This window comes from Aythya ferina (genome assembly GCF_964211825.1).
Source record: "Aythya ferina genome assembly, chromosome: 18".
In the NCBI taxonomy this organism is placed as follows: Eukaryota; Metazoa; Chordata; class Aves; order Anseriformes; family Anatidae; genus Aythya; species Aythya ferina.
In genome coordinates this window covers 11,615,418-11,635,961 of record NC_140317.1, presented here as the reverse complement: position 1 = coordinate 11,635,961, position 20,544 = coordinate 11,615,418, and the positions used below count along the sequence as shown (strand labels likewise).

Sequence of the window (20,544 nt, the reverse complement as noted above, 5' to 3'; positions counted from 1 at the left end):
AGGTGGGAGGATGTCCCCAGTCCTCCCATGATACATGGGTGGGTTGGGGCTGATCCCCTGCCTGCATATGGGAGAGGACCTCAGCCTCCCTCCCATCTCCTTGGAGCAGAGGGGCTCCAAATGCATCCCTGTGTGCTAAGAGTTAAGGGGTCTGCGTGGCCCTGAAGATAAGAAACAGATGATAAAGGTTAGGGGAGGGATCGTGTTTCCATTAAGCAGCCTGTAAATGCAAACTAATTAGAATGCAGCCTCATTTCTGAGCAAATGCAAAGAAAGAAAAAAGCAAAAAACATTAAAAGCCACCCCTTTCCTCCCCAGGAAAGAAGCCGTGTGAGCACTAAAGGCCTGAGAACATGGGATAGCTCAGCTCTGCTGCTTGGCTTTGCTTACAGCTGGAAAATTCACATCAGTCAAGGTGCACGTGCACGTGCAAGGCTGCACAGCGCTCTGCTCCGACTGCTGGGAGGTGGCCGTGGAGGTGCTGGGAGGTCCCAGCCCTCTCCTGGTTCGAGTGTTTTGGTGTTTGCCCACTGCACGGCTGGACGGGAGGGAGCTGATTCCCTCTGGGTTGGAGCTGGGACTTGGTTGTGTTGGTCCGATGCTCAGCTGCAGGAGGACAGAAATTAAAGCAAACCTGGTGGGTTTTGGTACTTCAGGAGCTTCCTGAGACAAGGTTTTAGAGCACCAACTGAAGGATGTCAGCACAGCTCCAATGGAGGCTTTGCCATTTAAGAAGAGAGCACCAAAGTGCAGGCTTAAAGCAAGGCATCCCTGCAGTGCCCCCGATACCTGCTGGGCTCAGCCTTCCCAAGGCAGGAGTGGAGCCTGCCCCTAAACATTTCACTGGTCTGGTTCTTAGGGGTTTTGGGCAAAAACAGTCGAAATGGCAGTTATTTCTGGGCCTGGAACGCCACCTATCCTTAACCATTTCCCAGGACAGCAGCCCGAGCTCCTGCCTGGTGACCTAGAGACACACTGCAGGTTCCCCCCAGACCAGCTGGATGCGGATGTATGTTTAATATTGAGTTTGATATTTCTTTTTTTTTGTTTTCTTTTAAACTTTATTTTTTTTTCTCCTCAGCAGTTCATTAGCATCTTCCCTTTGCTTGCTTGCTTTTTTCCCTCCTTGCTTTCTTCTGGAACCTAGAAGTATTTCACTGTGGCTTGCCAAATGATTCCTATCTCAGTGAAAAAGAACTTGCTATTTCCTGAAAACCTACCACTGTTTTTTCTCCCTTTCTCTCTCTCTCTCTTTATAATACGTTCGGAGCATTGAAACAAATCCAGGTAACTTGATAAGAAGTTAATGAAAACAAATGAATTCTGTTTTGCAAAGGTGCACTGAGGAGAAGGGCAGCAGTGTTTGGCAGAGGGGGTATTGTCCCCGGTGAAAAGAGGTTTTAAGGGACAGCTGGCTTCAAAATCCTCCCGTGCCAAATATTGCAGGGGAGAAATTGCAAAAGAAAAGTCTCTAGATTTCCTTTTTTTGTTGTTGTTGTTATTTTAAATGTTTTTGGTGACATGACATGGTTCAGTCACTACCATAGGATTTGATTTTGGTGTTTCGCTCTGGCGAGGTTGCACTGGGCTGCGTTTGCCAACCCCAAAGAAGCCCCAGGTCCCATCCTTGGTCCCGGCAGCTGCCTTTACCCACCCATGGCACCCACCTGCCCACCCCACAGCCCCCCAGCATGTGCTGGAGGTGTTTCCATGAGTCCCAGTGCCCCTGGCTGGCAGAGATTTATGGCTCCTATTGTGAGCAGCAGCACACTGCCCGACTCAGCCACTGTCCTGGGAGCGGGTGAAGTGGTCCAGCAAAAGCTGGGCGATGCAGCATCCCCACCGAGCCCGGGATGTTGCTCTCAGGCCAAAGAATTTCCAGTGCTACAGAGATCTCACCGTTTCAAGGGGTGTTTCGATAAGATTTTGTGATTTTCTTTTCCATAGTGGTATTTTATGAACTGCACTGGAGCATACTGGGTGAAAAAAAGGCTTTGTTTAACGAGCTGGTTCTTTTATTGGGCTGATTTTCAGCTGCATTTTACTCTTCAGCACACGGGAAGTTTAGTTTTTAAGAAGTTTATTTCTTTATCGTGTGTTCATTTCCGAAGGCTTCGCTGTACTTCTGGGTAGATTTCTGTTTGGTTTGGGACTTGGAGAAACGAGCCTTTGAACAGATCAGTTGTGGGATAAGGTACTCTGTTTGCGAGATGGTTTTCTGTGTTGCATAACTCACAAATACCATCCAGCATTTGAGAAAATGGATGATTTTTTTTTAATTCACTCCTTCCCTCCCTCTACTCCCCCATCCCCTATGTGATTTTTTATGGTCCATGATTGGAAGCAAAAGGTCTAAAAGAGAGAGGAAATCAAGCCCGTCAATAAATGCTAAAAATATTTAGTGTGGCAGCCTCTGTATTTTCTTTTTTGTGAAACACTGATTAATATTCAGTGGTTGAAGGTTAATACCCCATTCATTTTATTCCCTTTATATCCTCTGCACAGCGGTTGCTGCTCCAATTTCGACTTCTAATTCATGCAAATCTGGTTCCAATCAGGATATTAGTAACTCACTGCATAAGCAGAGGGGAAGGGGAAAAAAAAAAAAAAGAAATCATACAATCATTCAACTTATCTTTTGGTACAAACACATACACACATCCGTGGACACCCCAAACCCAAGAGGTTGCTGCAATGAAAGGGTGTTCATTGTGCGTTTCTGTCCTTCTTTAAAATACAGAGAGAACATCCACCTAGAAAAAATTTTGGCAGGCTTAACCAGAAGTTATTGTTTTGATACAGCTGTGAAAGTCTCTGGCCTGCGTTACAAAGGAGATGGATGATAATGGTAGCTCACACTAAGCTTAAAATCCAAGCTTCAGTGCAGGGACAGAAATGATCCATTGCCAGGTGAAGTTATCAAGCCCAGCTCAGTGCCTGAAAGGTCTGGGTGCCCAAAGAATACAGAAAAATAAAAGGAATTAAAAAAAAAAAAAATGAGTTCAAGGCTGTTTCCACCAGCAAAGTGGCTGTTTCCCAGTCCAGGGATGCTGTCCCTGGATGCCTGTGCCTGGCTTTTCTGTCCTCTTGGGAGAGTGATGGGTTTCTGCAATGGGTTTTTGCACTGTGCTGGCTCTGCTGAGGACCCCAGCAAGGGGCAGGGGCTGGGTGTGGGACATCAACAGCTCAGCTCCTGCAGGATGGAGCCTGGGCTCATTGCAGGGATGGCACTGCGATGGGCTGGATCCTGCAGCGTGCTGCTCTCCATCATCTCCCTGCGGGGACTGGTGGCTTCCCCTGCATTTTGCTAGGGGATGTCTGTGCAGACCGAGGCACCAGAGGGCCACGCTTTCAAGGAGGAGTTTGGGGCTCACTTGCCGCGGGCTGGCAGCACTTCCAGCATTTGGTCAGAGCAGACGGGCTGCAGCAAAGGGCCTCCATAGAGTAAACTGCCTAAAGCCCAGCGTATTTACCTTGGAGAAGGCGCAGGGTTCAGCCTTCCCGACCAGGAATCCCGGGCAAGGCCAGCAGCCAGGCCGGGTATGTCCAAACCTGCTGCCCTGAGCCTCTGGAGGTGAGAATTGGGGTCGGTCAGATCCAGTGCCCCTGTGCCATCGGGGACAGGGATGGCTTGGTGCTGGGTGATTCCTCCTGGGTTCATGGGGCTGTGGTGTGTGCCATGTGGGGCTGCCTGCATGCCCGTCCTTACACGTGGGTGCCACCCTTCTGTGCCACGATGATGGGGAAAATCTCTGGCTTGTGATGTCCCCATGTGAACAGCAGCCTTGAGCACTACTCCAAAGTGAGAAAGGAGTGCAGTTATGCAGGCCTCAGCCACAAAACAGGAGAAGGTTGAGCTCTGAGCTCTGCTCTTTGCCCGAGCTTTATTGCACCTGGAGACGCGGATGCATGGGGCAGCCCCCCAGGCCCCTTGGGTTTAGCTGAGCTCCCTCCCTCTGGAAGATGTTGCTCCTACGGCTTCTTCCTCAAAGGAAAAAGCATTTTCTCCCTCCATGGATCACCGGTGACTTCAACTTTTAAAAATAAGCAAAGGCTTCAGCACAGCCCTGCACGCGATGTCTAGCCAAAATGCAAAACTTTACCACAGTGCACAAGTGGGCTGTGTTTTTCAGAGCAGGGAACAACGTTAGGGCCCTTTCATCACCTTTCTTTTGCACTTCTTTTAAAAATGATTTAAATTGGAGGCAATAGTATTGAACCTCTGACACTCAGACAAGACTCCCTGAATCACACACTTATGCTCGCATCTATTTTCTATAACCACTGTGCTCGCAGTCCTTGCGGTTTGTTGTGTTTTTTTTTTATTTTTTTCCCCCTAAGCATTTGTTCTTTTTACTGTGTTTGTGCCATCTCCGTGACATTTCATTTGAGTTTTTGCCTTGTTGTAGGATGGAGTGCTGGTGAGCACTGGGCCTTCACTTCTCTGTCCTACTGCTGATGCATTCTAAAACCAGGCTTGCTTCCAGGGCTTTTTGAGCAGCAGCATTAAAAACATTGTGCTGAACCCTCTTCCCCTCCATCTACCGAGGAAAATGCACGGTGGAGGAAAGTCAAATTCCAGATTGCTCAGCAAAAAGGAAAAACCAGCTTGGAAGCCCCTCTGGAAAGGGGCCAAGCAGTGATCCCATGCTGTGTGGGTGAGAACGGCAACATCTCCTTTGGACTTCGATGGAGCGAGAGCCGCTCGCACCCACTCGGGATCCAACCTCCTCCGTTTATAGCCCTGATTTTAAACCAGCTAAATGAAAATACTTGTGGGAAGCAAAAATAGCCGGCGCTGAAAACCTGTGTCTGCTGAGGGTGGAAATTGCTGGGAGTTCCTCCGTGGCTGCAGCCGACCATTATAACCTGTCTCAGAAATAAGAGGCGGTTGCGCGGCGTGCCGCGGCCGGGCTCCCTGCAGCGGCGCTGAGCCCCAGCCGCAGCCCACGGGAGCACAGCTGCTGCCCTCAGTGCCACGGCCTGGCTGCTCTGAGGATGCTGGTGAGCAGGTCTGCAAGAAACTGGCCTTTTTTTTTTTTGGGGGGGGAAAAAAAAAAGCAGTATTCATTTTTTGAAATGAAGTGATGCTGGGGTGGGAGTGGGGTTACATGGAGTTGCTGCGCTTACTCCATAAAAAAGCAGAATTTAGCCCTATCGGTACATGAATGCCCCATGCAAACATGTGCAAACCTCAATTTTATATCAGTTGGCAAGATATGGTTAAACAATGCGACCTGGAGGCCTGAATGAGCCTGGATGGCAGCCAGCAGAGGAGAGCTGCAGCACGGAGCCAGCACGAGAAAGGAGCAGGAGCCCGGCCTTCGCCCTTTAATGTGTGGTGTTTGGCCATGGCAGCAGCTGCATGGGCTGCAGGGGCTGTGCCTCTCCCGTGGGCCATCAGCTGTTGGTGCCTCCGTACCAACTCATTCATCTTCTGGTTCCTCCAGGGCTGGTTCTCCAACAAGCACCATGTGGAAACGCTTGCGCAGCCACCGTAACCTTTGGGCTGCAGCAATTAGCCTCACACGGCATCTGAGCTGCACCATGTGGCCCCGGCCAGTACTTTGCTTTAGCTGCTTGTTCGGCCCTAATCTCTGTTTGATTTCAGGGTGAAACCGATTTGAGTTTCCCAAGGCTTCTGCATTGAGCTGCGGGGTGCTGCCCCCTTCAATCCAGCCTGGCTCTCACATCCAAGCTTATTTCTGGAGGCAGGAGGGGGTCGGTGATCACCTGCTGAACCCGTTCCTCCTTGTACCATCCCAATGCTGCAATGCTGCAGGGAAGGGAGAAAACATTTCATTATATTTAGTCCTTGCTGAAGTATCTCTGAGCTCATTTGGGAGCAAGGGACAGTCCCCGGGCACCTCAAGGCAAAGGTCTGCGTCCTGCTTGCTTGCTCCAAGGTGGGGGCATGGTAAATTTGCCACTTGTTGTTACAGATGTCTGCAGCTTTCCATGTCAGCTTTGCATTTGGTTTCCCTCTGCCCTAATTGAGACCAGAAATCCAATTAAACAATAATCCCATCTGTTTTGAAGTCCCTGGCCACAGCGTCACTTAATCGGGGACCGTAGATGTTGTGCTAGTGATGGGACCGACTGGCAGCCGTGTACCCCTTCCCAGCTGCAGATTACGAAATGCATTTCAAACGTCCATCTATCACAATCCATGTCAGGAATTGTTGTGTGCTCCTCTTTGGTGTTTCTATTAGGGACAGCAGATGTTCAATCAGGGGGCTGTAGCATGCGCAGCCTCCTTGTGTTAGTGATTAGGCATGAGAGCATGCCCCGTGCGGGAGGGACGGCTGCTGCTCAAAGTGCCTCAGATTTATTTGCACAGATGCGCTGGGTGGAGATGGGCAGAGATTTGAGCAGGCTCCCCAGAAGAAGCACGTTTATAAGCAGCATTTCCTTGCTTTGGAGACCTTAGGCCAGCTATGAGCAGCCCCTGCTTAAGATGGGCTTGGGAATTGCAGTCCCGGAGCCTGCAGTGCCCGTCCGAGGAGCTGGGCACGGCTCTGTGGTTCAGCACAGTGCTGGCTGTTACTGTTGGTCTCTTAGATTAGGAGATCAGGCTCCTTAAAGTAGGAAACTGCTTTCTGTACAATCCATGTAACGTGTATAAATGTATTAAGAATATGTACGTAGTGTGTGTGTATGTATACACATGCAGTACTTACACACCCATGCATATGCATGCGCTCTTGGCTTAGTGTGTGTTCTGCAGAGATTTTGTGGGGTCGGTTAAGATACGTTGTTGTTATACTTGAAGAACAGAGATGAAGCTGTTGCTCCTACTTAAGCTTAAGCTTGCAGGCTCAGGGATTTCTCCACCTAAGGCCACCAGCAGTGACTGCTTGGAAGCTGTGCAAGCTCCCAGCTGCCGACAGCTCAGCTCCCTGCTACAAAACCAAATCAGTCCGACCCCCTGCCCTTCGTTTGGGAGAGGCAGCTGGCAGACCCTTGCAGCTGACAGAGTCCCTGGGGCATGGTGTCACCGATGGGCTCTGAGCACCCTGCGCTGGGATTTTTCAGCTCGGAATCACCAGAGCTGTAAGCGTGGTGCTCGAGCAGCTCAGATTTGCTGCATCTCCTTTCTCTCCTTCTATCTAGCCATAGAAAAACAGGAAACGGCACCAAATTAGCTCAGCAGCTGAGCCTTCCGAAAGCCACAACATGGCAATTGGAGGCACCACTCGCTTGCTTTTTTCCTACCCTGCAGCAGCTGAGTGTTAGGCCAGCAATTTGATTTGATGTCTCAGCCTGCTATTGTGGAAGAAAGCAAGAAGGGAAAAAAAATTAAGGGGAGAGATTTTAAGCTCAGGGCTTCTTCCCGTGGCATTGTTTTTATCCTTTTTCCCATCCTGGAAAAAGAATCAGAAATAGCTCAAAAGCCTTTTTTTTCTGCACTATTAAATTAAGGCTGAAAAGATGATGGAAACATCGCTGTCCGGCCCTTGACAGTTTTGCACCTTGTTGGGCAGAGCAGAGTTGTTAAATTTGTGGATGTAACTTTTCTGGTGGGGCTGGGCTTCGGCCACAGCTCTCTGCCCTCCAGGCTTCGTATCTGCCAAATGCTTTCTTTAAAAATTAAAGTGCCTTTAGATGGGTGTCACGTGGTTGTGCTTTTATCTAATAAAAAAAAACAATCCACAAAACCTAACCTAATATAATATTTTAAGCTGGGACTATTTCCGCCATTGATATAAAGTGTGTTTTCTGGCACAGGAGATACCAGGAGAAAGGCTCCGTTGAGAGGAACAGCTCTGAAATGGAGGCGTTTGGAAGATAAAACAAAGCTGGACGCATCCGATGGCTGGACAGGTGCTCGCAGGGGCTGTTGGAAAGGGAAATTTTCTCTCTTGGAGTGGGCTTTGGCAGATGAGCACAGACCTCGTGCACTTCTGCCCAAGTTTTGTGTAAACCCTCTGGTGCTGCAGCTCTGCTGGGTACAAATGCCTCCCCCAGCTCTGCACAGCTGCCTCGCTCGCTGCTCAGGCTCCTCTCATCTTCAGCACAAAGATGTACCTGTTAAAGAGGCAGTTGTCCTCAGTGCAATTTAAAGCAATTTTGGTGAAGCTGCTGGGTCAATTAAGGTAACACAGATTTAGCTTTTATTTTAGCAAAAATCTGATTTTTCTACTGCATTTCCATGTTTTTCCCAACCTGCTGATTCCTTCAGCCTGGCTTTGAAACCCTGATTCTCTGCTGGCAAAATTCCCCTCACACCCGTGCTGTGACCCCTTATCTGACTCGTTTGCTTTTGGCCGCTCTCCAGCCACACCTTGCTCCCAGCCGCCTCCGTTTGTGGATGCCTTATACTGAAAACTTACCATGAATATTGGTGATTTAACGATAACCTCAGCATTTATCTGGGGGTACGTGTGGGAATCGCAGTCCGTGAAAGGACTGGGAGAGGCGTTGATGCATGATATGGACTGTGGGGAGCTGCTGGCTTTGTGCCCCTGCTGGGGACCCGCTGGCAGTGGGACAGGGACCCGAGCTGTGCCATGGGACCTGCCTCCTCCTGCCACTGCTGCCAGGTTCTCGTGTAGCTTTGGGCAAAACGGCTCACGCAAATCGGAAGCCCTCAGGAGGACCAAATTCTTCCCCAGCCTTTCAATTAGCTCCTAATCCCTCCGCTCCCATAAAATCTCAGCTGCAGGCTGCCCCTGTTTGTGTGCTCGCACCGGCCACGAAAGCCACCTCCCTGAGCATCTGTCTGTGCGGTTTGGGCTGAAACCTCTCCCTGTGCCAGTGGCCACACCTCTCCACAAAGAACATGTAATTGCAAACTTTTTTTTTTTTTTTCCTTTTTCCCTTTCATCCCGTTTAGCGTAAAACAAGCAGACACCCGTCACCGTCCTCTGCCTCGGCGCTGCTGCAAACTTTTTCCACCTGGCCGAGCTGGGTGTCCAAAAAAACCCATAAATAAATGGGAAAAGAAAAAGAAAAGGGGCGGGGGGAAAGGAGGGGGCTATATTTAAACCCATGACACAGAGGAGTGTGACACACTTGGTGTTCTCAGTGGGTGGGTGCAGTGTTATTTCATGTTATTCTTGTCGCAGGGCCCAGCATTACGGGCGCGTTATTCCCTGCGCCTGATGACAGCGGGCGGCACGGCCACCGAAATGCCGCGAGGGGCTGGGGGCTGCTGGTGGGGCAGGGGCAGTGCCACCGAGCACCGTGAGGACACAGGGGGCATGAGGATGGGGTGCTTCACTGCCTGGCTTGTACCTTTTTCACTCGGTGGGGGCTGGCGTGGCTCCATCTGTTTTTCCATGTCCTCTTGTCTGTCTTTGGGGCTGCCAGTGGCTGGGCACAAGGGAAGGAAGCTCTGGAGATGTAGGCCGTGGGCATTCAAGACATCAAGAAGCGATGCTGAAGGTGGCCGAGGCTGATGCCGGCCAACGTCTGTACATGAACTTGTGGTTTTATAGCCCTGTAAAAGGCAGCTGACAGCAGAGGTTCTGATTTTGGAGGCTCCAGCTGAGCTGGGAGGAGCTGGCCTCGTCTCCCGGCGCCGGAGCCGCGTCTGCTGGTGCCGAGCCTGGGCCGTGACGTCGGGGAGGCAGAGCCGGGTTGGGATTCCCGGCGTGCCGGGGGCAGGAGCCGGCCGCTCACCCGAGCCATCACCACGGCCCTGCCAGCGCCAGGCCGCTGCTTTCCTGGCCGGCCTCTTGGAGACTGTGTGCAATGCTTGGAAGGGAGCGCAGCACCTTGCTCCACGGGCAAGAGCTTCTCCCCCCTTCCCCGGGCTCGCTGTTGGCAGCCGTGCCGCAGGTACTGCGCTTTGCAGGGAAGGATGAGGCCAGCAGGAGCTCGGGGCCAGCCGAGGTCCCCGTGGCTCCGTTCGCCTCCAGCGCACGTACTCCAGCGTGACGTTGGTGGCTGGTGGAAAGCAGCAGAGCTCCGTGGGCTGCTCCACGGCTTCCCTCCCTCACCACGGCCTCTCTCGCTCGCGGGTTTGCTTTCTCTTCCCTGCCCGCTTCTCGCCATATCCACTCAAGCATCTCATTTCTGTTAGGTACCTAAATACCTTTCTGGAGGCGGGCCAGGCGCCTTGGCTCGGCTCCCTCCTCACGCTTGCTGCTTTCTTGTGGACTGCTGACGCCGTCCCTGGGGCTGAGCCCCTCGTAGGGCTGTGCTGGAGGTGGGGCAGGGTGGGCACAGAGGAGGACTGCAGGGACAGCAGCAGCTGATCCATTTACTTGAAACCCTACAGGTCTGAAATCGGGTCAGGGCAGAGCTGGGGGTGTATCTTCTTTTCCCAGTTTGACTTGGCACCATCATGGAAAATTTGCTCTCGTTGCACCTTGTGCTGGTGGGAAGCTTGGCTGATGGGCTCGAGAACACTTCATCTTGACCAGATGTAGCCTGAATTATGAGCTCAAAAGCCAAGGAGATGTCCTCCTCGTCCCAGGGCAAGGCTAAGGCATGGAGGAGAAGCTATGGACTCGGGCAGAGGCGAATTAACATTTGAAGAAGTTGATTTTCTTGTTAAATCCTATCAGACGTGGTTAAGAGGAACAACTGACCCTTCGGAAATTTGGGGAAATTAGACGGAATTTGTCCTGCGGCCCATTTCCACGTGGAAAAAGGGGGAGATGGAGATAAATTTTGGGACATGTGGCTCCATCTCATGGAGCTGGGCACCGCCTGGCTGCGGACCAGCAGCAGCAGGCGAGGCCCGGCGTGGTCCCTCCTGCTCAGAAATCCCCGTGGTGCTCCTGCGCCTTGGTCCCCCACCACGACCAAGGGATCCTGGCTCTTTTTTTATGGAGACTCCCCACCGAGGTAGACGCTAGTTAAAAGGTTACTACCCAGCTGTGAAATATGTAGACAGGGTAACAGCTAAATGGCGGGGTGACCTCATATCTCATATTTATTGACTAAATGTGGCTTGAACTAGTCACCACTAGTAAAACAAACCACAGCCCCGAGTACTGCAGGAATATTCCATGGCAGACAGGCTCCTGACTCCTTGTCACACTCTTTCACTTGATTTAAAAAAAAAAAAAAAGAAAGAAGAAAAAAAAACCTTTTTACTAATCTAATTTCATTTACAACATAGGTCCTGCAGAAACCCTTTCAGTGCAAGCTGACTTTTTCCGATAAGAGCTGGGAAACTCTCTGGTTTTGTGTTGGAAGAGAGGGACAGAACGAGCCCTGTGGGTTCTCTTTCTGCCAGCATCCACCTCAAGAAATAGTGAGACCTGATGAGGAAAGATGTGCCAGGCTGTAACAGGGAGAGCTGCTGGGGCAGGCGGGTTTTTGTGACCTCCTACCTCACTCCTGCTGCCACTGAAATGGGAAAATAGCTGAGAAAAATCCAGAGGCCGTCTCAGGTTTTGTCTGCGTGAAGACATTGATGTGGTATTAAGGTAAAGCAACACATTTCTTATCGCTGCAGCCAACCGAACTCATTCAGCATCAGATATTTTCCCGAGCATCTCCCTCCTGGCTTCCCCGGTCCCCAGCCCCATGCCAGGTGACCTGTTTCTCATCGTTTTGTGACCCTAAAATCCCATGGGGATCGTAAACCGTCTGCGCTGCGGTTATTAGCTCATGGCCGTCTGCGGGTACCCCGCGGGGACGCTGGAAGCCCCGTGCCACAATAACAGGGGTTGCAGCTGGAAAAGCCACAGCACCTCGCAGGTGTTGCTATAACGTCCTGCCCGGGATTACCGGGCTGGTCAAAAATTCTGATGCACTGTTTCCCTTTGGCCATTTCCATGCATGGGAGGGGGATGCTGAGTATTGGGAAAAAGATGAACTTGGCACCAGGGGCTGCAGATGTTACAGCTTCAGGCCTGCATCAACACCAACTGCATGGTACCGGTGCAGGAATCCTCCCCCCTGCTCAGACACATCCCCACTGAGCCATTAAAGGGACTCCACGTGCTGTGGGATGGGATTACTTGGAGGTTATCAGTGATACGCAGTGCTGATATGGAGACTGGTCAGAAGTCTTGGTCACGTCACCTGGGATCTTGTGCTAATTGCTGTTGTGGTTCGTTTTTCTGAGCTAATATGCAGATAGATAACGAGGGCCAGAGAGAGGAAAGGAAACGGCCTTAGTAATGCTCTGTGGAGATATCCGTTCCTTCTCCTGGCTGGGGGCAAGTTCGGCCACAGGGAACAGAAAGATCTTCCCAAATTGATGTGACACTTTCCAAGGTGATGCAGCACCCTTTCTTCTCTAGAAAATTAAGAAGACTTTTTTCCTTTTTTTTTTTTTTTTTTTTTTGGTAGAAAAAAAGATCAGTCAAATGCTATCCATGATGGTATTTTGAGAGGGGAATAAATATTAAAAAGCCATTACAAATGTCCTGAAATAGCATAGCATTTTCACAGAATTCTTTTAATCGTGGAGCTACTCGATTGCTATTTTTTTTAATCAGAAACAAAAAGTTTTCTTGCTTGCTTGCCCTCAGTCTTCTTTGATTTTGTTTAATTTCCTGTGTCCTTGAGCAGGACACTGGTCTGATTTGTGTCAGCTATGTTTGCTCAGCACGTGATGCACAGGGGTGGAAGGTTTTGTTAGGACGTGTTTGTGCTGTTTAATTTCATCTGTGCTTCTTGCTGCCCTGATTCCTCAGCACCCTGCCACAGCACCTTTGGGCTGGGGCAGCAGCCCATCCTCCTGTTTGGGGCTGAAGCCATCGTGCTTCATGGTTTCCACCTGAGCCCATAAATCACGCTGGAGTTGGATTAAAGCTTTGGTTAGATCCACTGGCAGTTTTGCTGTTTTCACTGAACCTTGCAATGATTTGGACGTGAGCTGAAGATTTATGTGTATTTGCAGAGCCCACGGTTCCAGGTCAGAGCTTGGACCGAGGCATTACCAGGGAATCATTGCTTCCCCAGACGTCTTTGGTGGCCTCCTCTGAAGCAAGAGACATTGCTAGGAAAATGCATCCAGCGCTTATCTCCCTGCTGGGTCTCCTGAGAAGTGCGAGACGCGATAAAACAAGCCTGAAAATGCTGATATAAACATTGCTCAGGAAAATGTGCTCTGCCCTCGTTGTTCTTAACCAAAGCGATACTGGAGCCTGCACATAACAATGCCAGGACGAGCATATGGACAGATCATGAGCAGAAAATTAAAAGTGGAGCACAGCACAGGTTTGATTTTTTTTTTTTCTTTTCTCATCTCTGTACATGCAGACGGGAGTCATGGACGGCTGGGATCTCAGTGAAACCCCAGCTCTGTGTCCTTGATGCCAAGATAAATGGGTTGACGTGATACTAGTGCTGGTGTCCCCCAGAAACTTCTCTCCCAGGGCAATCCCGGTCTCAGCAAAGCTGACTGGGGTGACCTGCTCATTACAGCTCTTCCATCTGGAGTGATGTGATGCACATCACCCTGTAACCATAATTTTCCATAGCTTTCCTGTCTGTATTCACCTGGATGTTGCTGTCAGGGCTTGAGCCATGGGGGAGACCCTGCTCCTTTTGTCCATCACCCCATGTCCCATGTGTGCCAACCTGCGTGCACGCTCCCACGCAGGCTGGTCTCTAAATCTGCTCCAGAAGACTCAGAACCATAACAATGTGGCAGTAAAAAATAATGAAATGCCATCATAAAAAAAGATGTGGGAAAGCAATTATTTATTTATACCTAGGGAACTAGGAATAATACACCTGCTTCATAGGGATGGCTGGCATAAAGCTGGCATTGCATCGTGGTACTTAATAATTTTTTACCACACTTTATAGGCTCTTTCCTGCAATTAATGCTAAATAAAATCAACATTTCTCCAACTTGCATTTCTGGCTCTCATTAACTCTGTTCTTGCCATTCACCATCTCTCTCCTTCTTGGTATCTTTGCTTCTTTTGTATTTTTCTTCTAAGTTTTTCTTCACTCCTTCATGGCATCTGTATTCCTTTTCCTGTTCATCCTTTTTTTTTTTTTTTTTTTTTTTTCCCTCTCCATCTCTGACTCTCCTTGGCCTCACCTCTGTATCTCTATTTAGAGTCTTCTTTTTTCCCCCCTCTCTGTTTCTTTTGTATCTGCATTCTGATCTCCTTCATATCTGTATGTTGGTAAAAGGGACAACACTGAAAGTCGTGATCACTCCAAGAAGTCTTGGCTTTATATCAGCAAAAACTTGTCTTCTAAAGGAGTGACCTCAGCTTGGGTGATGGCTTGGGGGTCCCTGGGCAGGTCACCTTGCTTGTCTGTGCCTCAATTTCCCCACCTGCTAAATAGCTGGCTTGGCATGTAGCTGGTTGTACCCTTGGCTGAGTGTGGGGGGCCCAAGGTGCAGCCTGCAGATAGAAATGGAAAGGGAGGCTGGAAATTTGGACTGTCATCTTCTCAAGAGAGCTGATAGATAAACAAATGCATTAAGCCCAATGATGGTGGTGGTGCTGGGAGGTGGTTCCAGGACAAAACGAGTCCTGAGCTCTGTGCTTGATTAATTGTCTTTCTCTCTTTATTTTGTAGGAAGGAGAAACTTCTCTCAGTAACCAAGAGCCACCTAGACCTGCTGGAAGCTCTCAGCGGTGAGAGATTTGTTGAGGTCTCAGGAGCTGCGAGTCCTCATATTCTTGCTTTTGTTCCCCCAGATTTCCAACTGGTTTCAAATTCTGCAATTTTTGACATTTTCCTTCCTTGTGGATTGGGAAGATGATGCTGGCTGCCAGCAATGCTGCCAGCAGGTAGAATGGAAATTCTCAGGGAAGAGAAAACTTCACAAAGGTCCATTTCGGACCTTACGTTTTCATGTTTTGAATATCAGGCAGAAAGATCTGATGGTGAAAATTCCCCCAGTTTCACTGTTATTTTTTCCCTCATTCTGGAGTTTAACGTAGTCAGTGATTTTTCTTCCTGCTGCTTCCCACCCACAAAAATAAAAAACACCTTAAAAATAAAAGGATTTTTTTTTCCAGTGCCCCACCCCTGCCTTATGATTTTTAAATCACAAATCTTCTGGCTTTATTTTCTATTCTTTTGAACAATAAAATTGTATTTTTTTTAACACAGAAAGGTATTTTGGATGAAATATTGTTCCTCTGTGGAAATCTCCTGCCTCCAAATTCATGGATTTGCTCCTAATGCCACTGAAATTGTTTAATGCATTTAAAATTTGTTTAAGTAGATAAAGTGAGCTGGGAGAGTCATTAAAGGACAGGGTTTTCCTTGACGGTAGTAAAAGATTTGGGAACAGATCCTGACTGGGCCTAACAACTGCAACCAGGTGAGAAAGTGGCCCGTGAGCTGGGAGACGGGAGAAAATCAGCGCTGGGAAGAGGCACCTCAAAGTCCCAAATAAAAGTCCCACAGGGCGCCCTGTGATGGGGCAGGGAGCCCTCCCAAGCCTTGTGGGGTTGCATCAGGGCTTTCTTTAGCAAAAGCAGTCACAAACAGGACCCAGGATGCAGGATGGCTTTATCTAGTTCAGAGGCAGGGAGAGGGGGGAAACATATAATATTTTCTCTTGCCTCCCACATAGCCTGAGTAAAGGGTTAGAGATTTGTCTCAAATAATATTCTCTCGCTGCTTCTCTGCTTTGAGCTTTAACCTTTCCAGATTTTCCCATTAAAATGCTTGGAGGGGAAAAAACGAAACAAGGGCTTAAAAAATAGGAGCCTCGTGACCTGTGACAGCTGGCCCTTCAGTGGGGTGGGATGCCCCAGTGCTGGATTTGGGATGTGGGTGATTGCAGTGGCCTCTTTGAGGTCTGTCATTACTGAAAGTCCTCTCCCTTCTTCTGTTCTTTAGGTTATAGCACCCGTGTGGCTCAGCCTGCCCTTGCTGCCTAACCTGCTTTTCATTTGGCCCCAGTGTCTTCAGGAAGTTTTTTTGTCTTTAGCTCCCACTTTTCAAGACCGAGCTAAACGCATGATCTTGGCATTGCTATTTAGTGAGTGTCTCACTTGGACTCTGCTCGAGTTTCTACATCTTCACAACAGGGCTGACACTAATTGCCCATTTGCAGTGTATTTCCAGACGCGTGGCTGCAGAGTGCTGTATGAAAAAACAGGCATTGTTATTATGAAACTTTCAGGAAAAAAAAAATTAATAGATTCAAATAACTCCATGGTCATTAAAACAAACCTTATGTGGATGGAGGAGACCAGAGCTGAATAAACCTTGAGCAAACACAGCCTTTCAATATGAAACACACACTGGTTTTAATCAGCGGTGCCAAATAAGTTTTATTTTCCGAGGTTTCTTTTCCCCTCATCTCCTTCTTTCAATATTATCAGTTGCAGAAGGGGAACATTGCCCGGCTCCTGCTCTTAATGAGTATCATTTTTAAAAAACAACAACAAAATGCTCTGCTTGGGCTGGCCAGGTCTCAAGTTGCTTTCGGCTCCACTAGGATCTCAGCCAGCCTTTGTGAGCGTGTCGTCCCGAGCTTAAAGCACCTCTATTTTTCCCCAGATTTTGGACAAAATTGGGTTCAAAGCCCCATCAGCCAGGAGGGGAGCTCCGCTGACCACCGCCTTGCGTTCGCTTCCTTTAGGGCAGCCACGAAGCCATTTTTCATCCCGCCTCACCAAAGCCTCTCCGGTGTTTGTTTGGGAGACAGAAATAGCTTTCTGCTAGGAGGATGATGAGGTTACACATCCTGAGCCGTCACGGTGAATCAACAGCCTGGAGCGGGGAGCTGCTGGGGCTGCCGGCTGCCTGCAAGGCAGGGAGTGGGAATGGCCCTCGGAGGGGAGCGCGGTGTCCCTGGGGACGTCTCGGGACTTTTTGGTGCCCTGGCTCCTCCACAAAGCTGATAGCTCAGCCCTGAGGATGCCACCAGCCCTGCCATTCCCCTGCATGAGAGACAGCCTCCAACTGGGAGGGACAGGAGGAAAAGGGAACGTGCCTTCTGACTTTATCTTGCTATTCTTACACCAAATCCAAGCTCATCTCTGGGTGAGGAATTTGGAGGAAGCAGCTTGTACTTGCTAACACACACCTAATTTTTAGTAAAAGCCGTGATGTCTGCTTACTAGTTGGTTTGTAGGTGCTCAATTCAGCAACAAGGCTAACAGCTGATGATCACAGAGGTCTTTTCCAACCTAAATGCTTCTACACTTCTATGTCTTGCAATAAGATACGTGGAGGAGGGCTTTTGGGTGACACATGGCTCAGGCTCATTCCTGCATGGGAAGCCCTGAGCCTACTTTCCCTGTCTGGAATAAACGAGCACCCTCCTGCTGATGCCATCAGGCCCTGTGACCATGAGCTAGGCTCAGACGTGCTCTTGGTGGCTGCAGCAGCACAAAATTGTGTAATTCTTTGGCAAAAAGTGCCTGTGCGTCTTGTTCCCTGCTAGTGGGTTTAGGTCCAAATCAGTAGTGCTATTTTTTTCACCTTCTTCTTTGTAATTTCACCAGATTGTAGACATGTAATGTAGACATGATTCCATGTAAACATATTTTGTCCTCAACTAAGCTGAATCCATCGGGCTGCATTTGTTGCTGGTGAAGACAGAGACGTGCAGTAACTTCTAAGCAGCTGCCAGCTCCTGGTGATGCTGAGCTCCCCGCTTCTCAGCTCAGCTGGCCAATGTTTCTGTGCTAAAACCGGTGATGTTGGGTTCAGATATAACCCAACCTGAGGTCTCTAACAGTGGCACAGACATTCCCTGTCAACAAATACTCTCAAACAGTGACGACAGTGCCCTAAAGCAATTTCCTTCTGAAGCTGCTGGAGGTGACGGCTGACTCATAAAACCTTGGGAGCCTCCAGATTCCTTGGCCGGGTGGGATGTCCTGCTGCTCCTCTGAGGGTCTCCCGCTTGGGCAGGACTTTGTGTCCTGTCAGCGCAGAGGATCAACGAGTGGGTGGTGGCCGGGCTAGGCTGAGCAAGAGAGACAAGGGAATAGCAGAGACCAGAAACTGAACTGATGACGTAGCAGTGGGACGTGCTCTGGATTTTGCAAGAAAAAGCATATTCCTTTCCTCATTGTTTCTAATTTTATTTTATTTTATTTTATTTTATTTTATTTTATTATGTAATTTTATTTATTTTATTTTATATTGAATTAAATTAAATTAAATTTTACTTATATTACTATTTTATTTTATTAATTTAATTTTACTTATATTACTATTTTATTTTATTTTACTAATTTATTTTCACTATTTACTATTTATTTTATTTCACTTATTTTATTTTTTATTGCACTTCTGGAGACACCAATGAAGGAACACACAGTCCTGTCACCAAGCAGAGGGCTGCAGGCTGCCAGCTCCCACCCCTGGTTTTCTAGCAGCGTGGCACCAGGCAGATTCCCCAGGGATGAGACAACCCCAGCGGTGCCCACGTGGCCGTGGGGCGGTTTAGGTTCCTGGGAGCTGTGCTGAGCATGACTAACGGGTGAGCCATAGGGGAAGGTGCAAGAGACACACTGCACCAAGGCTGAATAAAGCAGAGCCCCCTTACCCAAAAAATGCATCCTGAAGCCAACAGGAGCAGTGAGGGGTGCTGCAACCCAATCCCATCCCCATTGCACTGCCTCTCCTCAAGGAGATCCCCCCGTGTTCTGGAATCACTGCTGACAATCGGCTCACCTGCAGATATTTATGAAGGGGAAGCCTCAGCACCACGCCACCAGAGACCATCCCTTGAGGCAGGTGGCCGCATCGCCCCATCTCTCCACGGATTTTAGTCGCAGATCAAGTTAGCCCACGCCACGTCCAACGTGACTCCGGCGTTACTCACCCTGTTTACCCCTTCCACCCCCCTCGTTCCTCCTGCGGTGCCGAACCAGTCGTGGCACCTAACCGAAGCCGTCTCAGCGGGGCGGGATGGCCGCCTCGTCTGCTGGATACGTCAGGTCATGGAAGTCCTCCCAAGGGGTGTAATTAGCGATCACCACACCCTCCTTACGCATGCTGGGCTTGACGAGGCTCGTTGGGCTGCGAGCCCCCGAGCAACACAAGGGAAAAGCACGGGGTGAGTGTGCCCAGAGGGGCTGCAGGCACCCACCGCCCGCTGCCCACCCCCTGTCCATGGGGTTTCGGAGCCCAGCAGTGCACAACTCGACCCCATTTACCTGCTGGTTGTGCATTGCACCCAGAGTGGGCTTGGAGGCAACTTGTCGCACTCTACTCTGAAATACTAGTGGGGAAAAATATCCCTCTCTTCACAAAATTACTTTTGCCATCAATATTTGCTGCTAAAAATATCAGTCTCTACAAACTGAAAAAAAAAAAATATATTTTTCCCCATTGCTACAGCTTTCTCCCATTTTTCCAGTGGCATAAATAGAAAAAGGCTATTTTTTTTTTATAAACTTCAGATTCATATATATTTTGAAAAGACAAAAAAAGAAAAAAAAAAGCCAAGAGGTAAATGTATCTGGCAAAACCTTCACTTACTAAAAATATGTCAGATGACTTGGAAGGATATTTCCAAGAGAACATGAGAAAGTGTAAGATCAACTCTATTTGCAAATGAATGGCCTTTGGACGATAAGTGGCAGAAAGGAAACCACTGTTCCTATTTAACACAGCTCCAAATGTGCAGCTTATAAACTTCCAAACTTCCTGATGACTTTCCTGATGATTTCAGTCTTGTGGTGTCCCTCCTTCCTTCTCCCACCTCCTTTCTTTCTCTCTCTCTCTCTTTTCTTTTTTTTCTTTTTTTTTTTTTTTCTTTGCAGCATCAAATGTGATTTATCTTTCCCCTTTATTCTCATGCTTGGCTCCCTTTCTCTCTCACTCAGGTCAGCTTTTCAGACCTGGTCTTACATCCCCTTACATTCAGCACTGCTGTCCTAGCACCAGCACAGCTCGCAGCATCCTCAGGGGATGCCAGCGCTCAGCGGCTGCTCTCTGAGCTACAGAGCTCTTGCATTTCTCTCTGGTATCTGCTCCACACAGATGCCTGGGCTGATTTTCGGTGGAGTTACCTGTGCTCCTGGGTCAAATCTCTAAGACTCTGATCCTCTGGGCAAAAAGCCCACAGCCTTTAGGACAGGAAGATGCCTCCAGCTCAGCTTAGGGAGGAAAAATCTGGCATTTGCTTTTAATTGATTTTTTAAGCTCTGCCCTTACAAAGATCTAAAATAAAACACAAGACGCATGAAGGTATGAAACAGAGCAGGATGTCAAATACGTGACCTACGTCAGCAAGGAGCTCGCTCTCAATAATCCTCCACCTGAGCTACCTGGGGGCAAGGAAGGAGGCTGCGGGGACACGTCCCACGGGAGGCAGCCGTGGGTCCTGGCCTCGGGGCTGCTCAGCAGCGCGCCAGAAGCAGGAGGGACACGTTAATGCCAAGAAAGTCCCCGTCTTCGCTCCGGCAGGTTTATTATCCTAATTGACTTACAGCGCCCGGTTCTAAATTAGCCTGCTTGGAAAGGTGATCAGCACCAGTAATTTTCCACTTTATGGCATACTTTATAATAAATAATTAAAGAAAATCATAAATAGCAGCAGTATTAGATCACTGGCACACACGAAGTAGTTTTAGTTGAAAATATGGTGTAGAAAAGAGTTGTTTTTTTTTTGATGATGCATCCTTAGAAGCGTGTCTGTGTTGCGCTTTTGCCATAATTAAATTATTGCTTATAAGAACTTTT

The 20,544-nt window shown here is 48.9% G+C and overlaps 1 protein-coding gene across 1 annotated transcript in view; it reads left to right on the top strand.

Moving 5' to 3' along the window:
• The window catches only part of LOC311421102 (uncharacterized protein), a 119,477-nt gene extending 103,091 nt beyond the window's left edge, over positions 1–16,386 (top strand). Inside the window, exons 7-8 of the mRNA XM_084492653.1 lie at positions 14,455–14,669; positions 14,995–16,386. The gene's annotated coding sequence lies outside the window, so the exon portion shown is untranslated. The remainder of the gene's footprint in view (positions 1–14,454; positions 14,670–14,994) is intronic.
• The last annotated feature ends 4,158 nt before the right edge of the window (positions 16,387–20,544 follow it).